This window comes from Carlito syrichta, unplaced genomic scaffold, assembly GCF_000164805.1.
Source record: "Carlito syrichta isolate Samal-C Ts95f unplaced genomic scaffold, Tarsius_syrichta-2.0.1 Scaffold315709, whole genome shotgun sequence".
Classification (NCBI taxonomy): domain Eukaryota; kingdom Metazoa; phylum Chordata; class Mammalia; order Primates; family Tarsiidae; genus Carlito; species Carlito syrichta.
In genome coordinates, this window is record NW_007259805.1 from 321441 (window position 1) to 332005 (window position 10565).

The window sequence follows — 10565 nt, forward strand, 5'->3', positions numbered from 1 at the left end:
CCGCGTGCAGGCGCCGCCGGGGAGCGCAGCCGTGGCCCTGGGCCGCTCCGCCTTCGGGTCTGCGAGAAGCGCGGTTTCTGCTTCTGGAAAGTGCTCGGTCCCGGCGCTCGGGGACGGCGGCGCGAGCAGCGAAGCCGGAATGCCCCGGCAATGGCCGCCACGGCGCGTCTCCGACCCAGACCGCTCCGTGCGGACCGGGGTTGCGCCGAGCGGCGGGCGGCCTGGGGCGGGCGGCCTTGGCTTCTCGCGGTTTCCTCCTCCGGGCCTGGGCGGGGTTGCCGTGCCCGCGGCGTCACAAGGGCCGCGGACTGGGTGGCTGAGACAACGGAAGTGCGTTTTCTCACAGGCCCGGGTGTCAGAAGTGTGCTTTCCCCGGAGGCCTCCGCCCTGGGCTTCCAGACGGCCACCTTCTTGCTGTGTCCTCGTGGTGGTGTCCATCCACGTGCGCATGCATCTGCGTGCTGCTCTCTCTCTCCGCCTCGCCCTCTCTCCCTCTCGCGTCGAGTCTCACGCTGTCACCCGGGCTGGAGTGCAGTGGCACCATCGCAGCTCTCCACAGCCTCAGCCTCCTGGGCTCTGGGGATCCTTCTGCCGCAGCCTCCTGGATAGCTGGGTCTGCTTGCGCACAGCACAGTTAATTTTTTCTTAATTTTTCGCAGAGACGACATCTCATTATGTTGCTCAGGCTTGTCTCAAACTCCTGGGCGCAAGCAGTCTTCCTGCTTCGCCTCCCAGAGTGAGTGCTGGGACTGCAGGCGTGAGCCACCATAACCAGCCTCGTCTCTTTTATATTGGGTTTGGAGCCATCCTGACAGCCCCCTTTTCACTTAATTACCAATTTAAAGTCTCTACCCCCAGGGTGCGGTGTGGTGACTCACACCTATAATCCCAGCACTTTGGGAGGCTGAAGTAAGAGGATTGCCTGAGGCCATGGGTTCAAGACCAGCCTGGGCAACTTGGCTAGACCGCATCTCTACAATAAATCAAAAAATTAGCCGGGCATTGTGGCCCATGCCTGTAGTTCCAACTACTTGAGAGGCTGAGGTGGAAGGAACAGCTGAACCCAGCAGGTTGAGGCCATGGTGGCTGTGAGTGTGCCACTATACTCCAGCTTGGGTGACAGAGTAAGACTCTGACTCAAAAAAAAAAGTCCCTGTCTCCAAATACCATGAGGTACTGGAGATTAGGGCTTCAACATAGGAATTTTGGAGGGACACAGTTTAGCTCCTAACAGGTTGTTATGAAGACTAAATGTGCTGATATACCTGGCCCTAGCAAGTACTACCTAAGGGTTGGTTATCATCATTATCAGTTTGCAATAGCAAGTAAGAAATAATATATAACAAAAATGAAAACTTGACCAGGCATAGTGTAATCCCAGCACTTTGGGAGGCCAAGATGGGAGGATCACTTGAGACCAGGAGTTTAAGACCAACCTGGGCCACATAGCAAAAAATAAAAATAAAAATTAGCTGGGTGTGGTGGTGCTGTGGTGGTGCATGCTTGCAGTCCCAGCTCCTTGGGAGGCTGAAGTGGGAGGATTGCTTGAACCCAGAAGTCTGAGGCTGCTGTGAGCTGGTCAGGCCATTCTACTACATCCTGGGCGACAGAGAGACACTCTGTCTCCAAGCAAACAACACCTAAAGCTTAAACTTCCTATTTCAAAATGTCGATTCACAGGAAGTTGTGCATGGTGTACAGGGAGATTCCCTCCCTGCCCCTCACCTCTCCTGCCTGGTGAGCGTCCGGTGTGGCTACAGCCAGGAGCTGACACTGGCACAGCCTGCGGGACTCACTCAGACTTGCAGTCACTCGTGGCATGTGTGTATGTCCGTGTCTGCACAGTCTGTCACTGGTGCGGCTTCTTGGAACCACCATAGCCAATATGCTGAGCTGTTTCCAGCACTCACGACTTCTTCCTGATGCTCCCTTGTTGTCTCTGCCAGCCCCCCCCCCCACGTACACCAAGTTCTAATCCCTGTTCACCCCCACCTGTTTCCTAGCTGGGTCATTTCATTGCTTCAAGAATGTTTTATATATGGGCATGTAAGTGTGTGTATGTATATATGGAGTCCCAAGGCCCACAGCCTTTAGAGATTGCCTTTTTCCTCAGCACAATTCCCTTGAGGTCCGTCCAGCTCTGTTGCGTGTGTCAACAGGCCATTCCTTTTTGCCGCTGTGTCGTAGTAGTCCACGGGGCAGATGTTCTACAGTTTGGGTAACCATCTGTTGAAAGACATTAACTTTGCTTCCAGTTTTTGGCTATTATGAATAAAGCTGCTTCCCATGAGCATTTATGAAGTTTTCACACCAGTGTGTTATTTTCCCTCTGGAATAAACGCGCACAAGTATTAATTGCTGGGTCCTGGGATAAGTGTTAAGTGCGTTTGAGTTTTAAAAGACACTGTCAGGCAACCCCCTGGGGTCCCTTCCCACTGTGGGAGTTTTTCTGTTCTCTCAGTAAATCCTGCTTTCTTAAAAAAAAAATGCACTGTCCAACACAAAGGCCACACCCTTTTCCGTTCCCACCAGCCAGGCCCAGGTGGTGTGGTGACTCTCCATCCTTGCCAGAAGTTTGTGTCCTGTTCTCTAGCCACTCTGGCAGGTGTGCCGTGCAGTTGCCTTGTGGATTGCGTGTGCATTTCCTCAGGCAAATGAGCAGAGTGTCTTCCCCGGCGCCCAGCAGCCTCTTCAGCCCTCTCCAGGGAAGTGTCTGCCTTGTCTCCTGCCAATGGCTGAGTCCTTTGGAGGCGGGTCTGTGCTGGCAGATAGCTCCTTCTCATCGGAGCTTGCCTCTTCATCTGCTCACAGGGTCTACCTGAGTAGAAATGTCTACCGTTGAGGAGGCCTCGTGTGTCGGCTTTTCCTTTACGGGCTGAATCTTTGTTGTCAAGTCTAAGAACTGTCTGCCTCGTCCTAGGATGTAAAGATCTTTCTCCCTTTTTTCCTGATAGTTTAATGGTTCTGTGTTCTGCATTCTTTTTTTTTTTTTTTTGAGTTAGAGTCTCACTCGGTCACCCAGACTGGAGTGCAGTGGCCGCTCCCGGCCACCGCAGCAGCCTCGACCTGCTGGGGTCCGGCGATCCTTCCGCCTCAGCCTTCCAAGTAGCCGGAATTACAGGCATGCGCTACCATGCCCGGTTGATTTTTTGATTTATTGTAGAGATGAGGTCTCGCTGCCCAGGCGGGTCTTGAACCCGTGGGCTCAGGCAATCCACTCACCTCAGCCTCCCAAAGGCGTGGGATTACAGGCTGAGCCACCGAGCCCGGCTTGTTCTACATTCTTAATACACTGTGCGTTCATTTTTTTAATAAGGTTTAACTCAAGGTTTTTGTTTTTAGTTTTTGCCTGTGGCTGTCAGTTGTTCCAGCACCATTTATCGAAATGTCTCATTTTCGAATTTTCTATTGAGTTGTGTAGTTTTTGGCATCTCTTCTGTACCTCTGTCAGAAGCCTGCTGGATACATTTGTGTGGTCCTGCTTTCCTCAACTGGAAAAGGATAGGATGTACTAATGTGGATGCCTCACCTGGGGAGGTGCTGCAGGAGTGTTGGTTATTATTGTTGCCACTTTACAATAGCAAATAATGACTTAAAAAGCAATTGGATACACTCAATGACTGTCTTTACTTCCCAATCTTACCTGTATTTTATTGTATTTGTTTTTTAGAGCCGAGTCTTGCCCTGTTGCCCAGGCTGGAGTGCAGTGGCGCCATCATAGCTCACTGCAGCTTTGAACTCCTGGGCTGAAATGGTCCTCCCCCCTCAGCCTCCCAATTATCTGGGATTACAGGCAAGTGCCTCAAGTAGCTGAAACCACAGGTGCGCACCACCATGTCAAGCTAATTTTTTAAATTTACTGTGGATACGAGGTCTTGCCAAGTTGCCCAGGCTGGTCTTGAACCCATGAGCTCAGGCAGTCCTCTTGCCTCTTCCTTCTAAACTGCTGGGATGCCAGTCGTGAGCCACCAGTGGCCTGATGTCTTCTGAAAGGTCACAAATGCCTGTTTCACCTGAAGCCTCTGGCTAGCCCCCTCAGTAGACAGCGGAGCCCTGCAGGGCAGGGAGTGCTTCATACTTGTCCTTGCTTAACTATACTTATCTCACGATTTTACAATAACTTTTGGGACCCTGTGCTTCACAAGAAAATGAGGGGATTAAATAATGGTCGATCTTTTTCCTTTTGGCAAGCTACACATGCCTGAGGGATAACAGGATACATGGAGACCCACTGCTGTACGCTGGACAGCTCATTTCTTTTCAAGGTTATTTTATTTTCCCCTCATGCCATCTTGTCTAGGAATTCAGTTTATTTCATTGTTAGTAACTTCTGCTGAGATAGGCTTTTTGGTTCTACCACCTATATTTGTCACTCTTGTTGTTTCCTTTTGAAAAGGAGGGCTGTTGGGTGCTGAAGTGGATATTTGAAGTTCACAACTTGGCTTATTAGTATCCTCGAGGGAAAAGGCTCCATGATAGTGACACCAAGGACGGCTCAGTCTCTTTCCTTGGCCCCTATGCATGGTCACGGTGTTTTGACATGCAGTGAGATGTGCCTCCCTCCAGCTTTTCTGCCATCTGACATGGAAAAAGAAAAAAAAATCATGAACAGCTTATTTTAAAACTTCACACATAGAAATATTCTATTTAAATTAGTGTGGAATTCCTATGTAAATAAATCTCCTCTTTCCTTTTTAAAAACAACGTGGTCAGTTTATCACTGAGCTTTATATTATTGTGGGAATTGATCTTTTGCTGATTTATGTCACTGGGATACATGATTTGATTTTATTCTTCCTAGTTCTGCTCTATTATTACCATTTTTCGATAGAAATTAGTCCTTTTGAATCACTTTATTATTTTTCTTTGAGGCTTCATAAGTCTCTCACTGTGAAGCTCCCTGGTATGTATAGGAATCACAGATTTAAAATATGCTTTAAGGATCCAGTGAAAGAAATACTTATAACACCCTAATGGGGGCTGGACTTGGTGACTCAGCCTGTAATGTCACTTGGTGACTCAGGCTGTAATCCCAGCACTTGGGGAGGCTGAGGCAAGTAGATTGCCTGAGCCCACGGGTTCGAGACCAGCCCCGGCAACTTGGTGAAGCCTCACCTCTACAATAAATCAAAAATTAGCCAGGTGTGGTGGCGTGCGCCTGTGGTTCTGGCTACTTTGAAGGCTGAGTCGAAAGGATCACTGGAGTCCAGAAGGTCGACGCTGGGGTAGCTGTGAGCGTGCTACTGCACTACAGCCTGGATGACAGAGTGAGACTCCAACTCAAAAAAAATAAAAATAAAAACAGCACCCTAATAGGAATGCAAATTATTTCTGCCACCAGGCCTAGTAACTTTGTTGTTTTAACCGCTATATTGAGATACAATTCACATACTATACAATTCATCCATTTAAAGTGTGTAACTCGGTGGTTTTTGTGTATTCACACATATATACAGCCATCAACACAGTCACACTTGTTTTTGTTTGTTTATTTATTTAGAGTCGGAGTCTCATTGTTGCATAGGCTAGAGTGCAGTGGCACCCTCATGGCCACCACAGCCTCCACCTGCTGGGCTCAGGCGATCCTTCTACCTCAGCCTTCCAAGTAGCTGGAACTGCTGGCGCGCACTAGCACGCCTGGCTAATTTTTGATTTATTTTAGAGACGAGGGCTCTCCAAGTTGCCCAGGCTGATCATGAACCCGCAGACTCAGGCAATCCACTCGCCTTGGCCTCCGAAAGTGCTGGGATTATAGGTATGAGATGCCTCGCCTGGCTGCAGTCATATTTAGAACATTTTCACCACTTCAGAAAGAAAACCCACCCTTTAGCTGTCCCCCACCCCCACTCCCATACCATGAGAAGATGATGGGGAGCAGATCACTCCAGGGTCCCTGGGCACACACAGAAAGGAGTTCCAGAGCGGCTAGCAGAGTTTTAAAACAGTCTGTTCAAGAAAGAGAAGGGAAAAGAGACATGCCAAGAGGCATGGACAGGAGAAAAACTACTTTTTTGCTTTTGAGAAAAAGGTCGATGTGTAACTACTTAGTCATTAATATGTTAATGAGTGGGCTTACATGTGATTGCATCAATATAGGTAATATGTTAATATGTCAATTAGTGGGTTTACAGGTGACTATATTAATATATTAATGAGCAGACTTACTGCTTCTGATAGACCCTGGGTAGACTTTCCAAGAATACACATTTTGCCTTTGATAGGACACTTATCTAACTTGTGAATATACAAGTTCAAGAGCTGTAAGGTGGTCTGATGAACATTTCTATAGCTTTCAATTCAGGTGCAGGAGCCATCTCTATGGGCTTGTCCTTTATGGGCTTAGGGCGTGGGGTGGCCTGGCTTGCAGTCAAGGTGTCTGGACGCTTCCCTGTTTTAACCTAAGTCTGCCTATAAGAAGTTTCTCTCTGTGCCTAGCCTACATTGACTGCCCTGCCTCACAACCTGCTTTGCTTTGTATCTGTCTCTGTGTTCCCTGTTTGGGACCCTCATGTGAATGGAATCATTTGGTATGTGGTCTGTCGTGGCTGATTTCTTCTGCTTAGATGTCGGGTTCACCTATGTTGTAGCATGCCCAGCACTTTACTCGGTTTTAGTATTCCATTATTTGGCTATGTCATGTTTACATGTCGATGGACATTTGGGTTGTCTCAACCTTGTGGCTTTTGTGAATAATGCTGGGGTATATGTTAGTGTCCACATTTTGTGTGCACATGTTTTCACTTTTTGTGGGTAGTGTATAAACTTAGGAGTGGGATTTTGGGGTTGAGTTGTCACTCTTCTTAGATGTTAGGGGCACTAACTGCTGCTTTGAAAGTAGCTGCACCATTTTACTGTCCCAGCAGCAGTATCTGAGGGTTCCTGTTTCTTCTCCACTTTCTTACCAACATTTTTGTCAGATTTTTTGATTCTGGCTGTCCTACCGGGTGCCATGTAGTAGCTTACTTGCATTTGGATTTGAATTTCCCTGATGGCTAATGATGCTGAGCATCTTTCCATGTGTGCTTTGGCCATTTGCGTCTTATCTCTGGAGGAATGGATATTCAGGTCCTAAGTCATTTTTCTTTGGATTCTCTCTCTCTCTTTTTTTTTTTTTTTTTTTTTTTTGAGCTGGAATCTCACTCCGTCACCCAGGCTGGAATGTAGTGGCACAATCACAGCCACCGCCGCATCAACCTGCTGGGCTCAGGCGATCCTTCCATCTCAGCCTCCCAAGTAGCTGGAAGGCTATTTTTTTGATTTATTGTAGAGATGAGGTCTCACCAAGTTGCCCGGGCTGTTCTTGAACCCCTGGGCTCAGGCATTCCCCTCACCTTGACCTCCCAAAATACTGGAATTACAGGCTTGAGCCACCATGCCTGGCCCTCTCTCTTTTTATTAGTGAGTTTAAAGAGTTCTTTACACCTACATACATGTCCCTTATCAGAAATGTAGATTTTCAAATATTCCACTTTCTGGGTTGTCTTTTTACTTGATTTATGCCCTTTGAACCACAAACGTTTTTGTTCTTTTTTTTTTAGTTGGAGTCTCACTTTGTTGCCCAGCCTGGAGCACAGTAGCATGCTCACAGCAACTACAGCCTTGACCTGCTGGGCTCAGGCAATCCTTCTGCCTCAGCCTTCCAAGTAGCTGGAACCACAGGCATGCGCCACCATGCCCAGCTAATTTTTTGATTTATTGTAGAGACGAGGTCTCACCAGGTTGCCCATGCTGATCTCGAACCTCTGAGCTCAGGCAGTGCTCTCGCCTCAGCCTCCCAAAGTGCTGGGATTATAGGCGTGAGCCACCATGCCCAACTTGTTTCTGGTTTTAAAATAAGCCCAATTTCTTTTTTCTATTTTTTCTTTAGTTGGTGCTTTTGGTGTCGTACCTAAGAATCCTTCCTAACCCAGAGTCATAAAGATTTGTAAGCATTTTATAGTCTAGCTCTTATGTTTAAGTCTTTGATCCATTTTGAGTTAATTTGTGCACTTCATATGAAGGAAGGGCATAGCTTCATTGTTCTGCCTGTGGCTGTCTCGGTGTTCTGGTTCCATTTGCTGATAAGACTATCCTTTCCCTCATTTGATAGTGCTGGCACCCTTGCCAAAATTCCCTTGTCAGCAGTTGTGGATTTATTCCTGGACTCTCAGTTCTATTCCATTTATCTGTCCTTATGCCAGTACAGCATTGTCTTGATTACTGTTTCTTCCTAGTAAGTCTTGAGGTCAGGGAGTGTGAGCCCTTGTACTTTTTCAGGATTATTTTACTGATTCTGGTTCCTTGCAATTCCATTTGAATTTTAGAATTAGCCTCTCGGTTTCTACAAGGAATTCAGCTGAGATTCTGATAGAGATTCCAATGACTCTGTAGATCACTTAGAGGGGTCCAGCTGTCCCTTGGTATCCAAGGGGAATTGGTTCCAGGATCCCCTGTGAATATCAAGGTCCAAGGATGCTTAAATCCCTCATATAAAAGGGTGTCATCTTTGCATTTACCCTCCAGGACGCTCTAAATCACGTCTAGATTACTAAAATACCGAATGCAGTGTAAATGCTATGTAAACAGTTGCTGTGCTTTGTTAATATTTGTTGTTTTTATTGTAATTTCTTTTTCAAACATTTGTGATTTGAGGTTTGTTGAATTCATGGATGTGCAACAGAGTAGACACAGAGGGTTGGCTGTGGTGCCGTCTGAACAATGTGCAGTCTTTCCCTCTGTGCACGTGGGCTGACTTCATGTATTGGGGCTTTTAGTTTCTTTCGGCTGTTTTTGGATAAGTTCCAGAGTATAAGTCTTGTGCTTCCCTAGTTAATTTTTTCTTTTTCTTTGAGTCAGGGTCTCATTCTGTCACCAAGACTGGAGTGCAGTGACAACCATGGCTACAGCCTTGAACTCCTAGGCTGAGGCAGTCCTCCCACCTCTCCAGCAGCTGGGACTACAGGTGTGCACTGCCACACCTGGCTAATATTTTTATTTTTTTGTGGAGATGAGGTCTTGCTGTATTGCCCAGGGGTCTCAAACTCCAGGGCTCAGGCAGTCCTCCTATGTCTGTCTCCCAAGTGCTGGGATTACAGGTATGAGCCACCATGCCTATCCTGTTTTGTTAAATGTATTCCTGTGTTTTTTGTTGCAGATATGTATTGAATTGTTTTCATGCATTCATTTTCAGATTGTTATTGCCAGGTGTAGAAATGGAATTGATTTTTGTCGATTAATCTTGTATCCTGCAGCCTTGCTGGACTTTATTAGCTCCAACAGTAACTTAGTGGATCCCTTGTGATATTTCTGTAAACAGGGTGATAGAAGCATGTGAGTTGTCATCGTTTTACCTTTTCCTTCCCAATCTGGTTGCCTCTGATTTCTTTTTCTTACCTGACTGCCCTGGCCAGAACCTCTAGTACAACCTAAATTGAAGTGGCAAGAGTGGACATCTGTGTCTTGATCCTCGTCTTGGGGGGAGGCATCTAGTCTTTCACCGATAGTATTATGTTGTGGGTTTTTCTTTTCTTTTTTACTTTAGTGCTATTTATGTATTTGTTTTAATGTTTATCGATTTTTAAAGTTTATTTTAAAGATGTAGAGTACAGTTCAGGATTAGGTATATAAGTGGTCATCGTTCAGGTAAAGTTTTTCCACTTTGCCTGGTGTGAGGTCAGGTATGCTTATTAATGTTATGTGCCTCAGGTTTTTCTTTTTTAATAGGTGCCCTTTATTTTTATTACTATTATTATTTTTTAGTTGGAGTCTCACTCTGTCACCCAGGCTGGAGTGCAGTGGCAAGCTCACGGCCACCCCAGCATTGACCTGCTGGGCTTAGGTGATCCTTCTGCCTCAGTCTTCTAAGTAGCTGGAGCTATAGGAATGTGCCACCACACCTGGCTAATTTTTTTTTTTTTTTATTGTAGAGGTGAGGTCTCGCCAAGTTGTCCAGGAAGATCGCAAACCCATGGACTCAGGCAGTCCTCTCACTTCAGCCTCCCAAAGTGCTGGGATTATAGGCACGAGCCACTGACCTGACCAGATGCCCTTTATTGAGTAGGTTGGGGAAGTTCCTTTTTTGTTTATCTGAGAATGTCCTTAGTTTGTCTTCAGTTTTGAAGGAACACCCTGCTCAACATAGGATTCTTGGTTGACAGTTTTTTCCTTGAGCACTTCAGTATGTTATCCCACTGTCTTCTGACTGCCATTATTTTTGCTGAGAAGCTTGCTGTTAATGTTACCTGGGTTCCTTTGTAAGTGATGGATGGTTTTTCTCTTGCTACTTTGTTTTTTAAAGATTGTCTCTGCCTTTGAGCATTTTTCCTTTGACACATCTATTTGTAGGTCTCTTTGTGTTTATCCTACTTGCTGTTTGTTGAGCTTTCTGGGTTTGTAGCTTACTGTTTTTCAATAAATTTGAGAAGTTTTAGCCATTATTTCTTTGAATTTTTTCCTTCTTTCTTTTTTTTTTTTTTTGGAGTTGGAGTCTCACTCTGTAGCCCAGACTGGAGTGCAGTGGCTGCTCCCTGCTCCCGGCCACCGCAGCCTCGGCCTGCTGGGCTCCAGCGATCCTTCCGCCTCAGCCT

General features: G+C 46.4%; 1 protein-coding gene across 1 annotated transcript in view; it reads left to right on the forward strand.

The window, feature by feature from the left end:
- TLK2 (tousled like kinase 2) overlaps positions 1 to 10565 on the forward strand; it is an 83920-nt gene that overhangs the window by 242 nt on the left and 73113 nt on the right. The gene's annotated exons all lie outside the window — the stretch shown is intronic.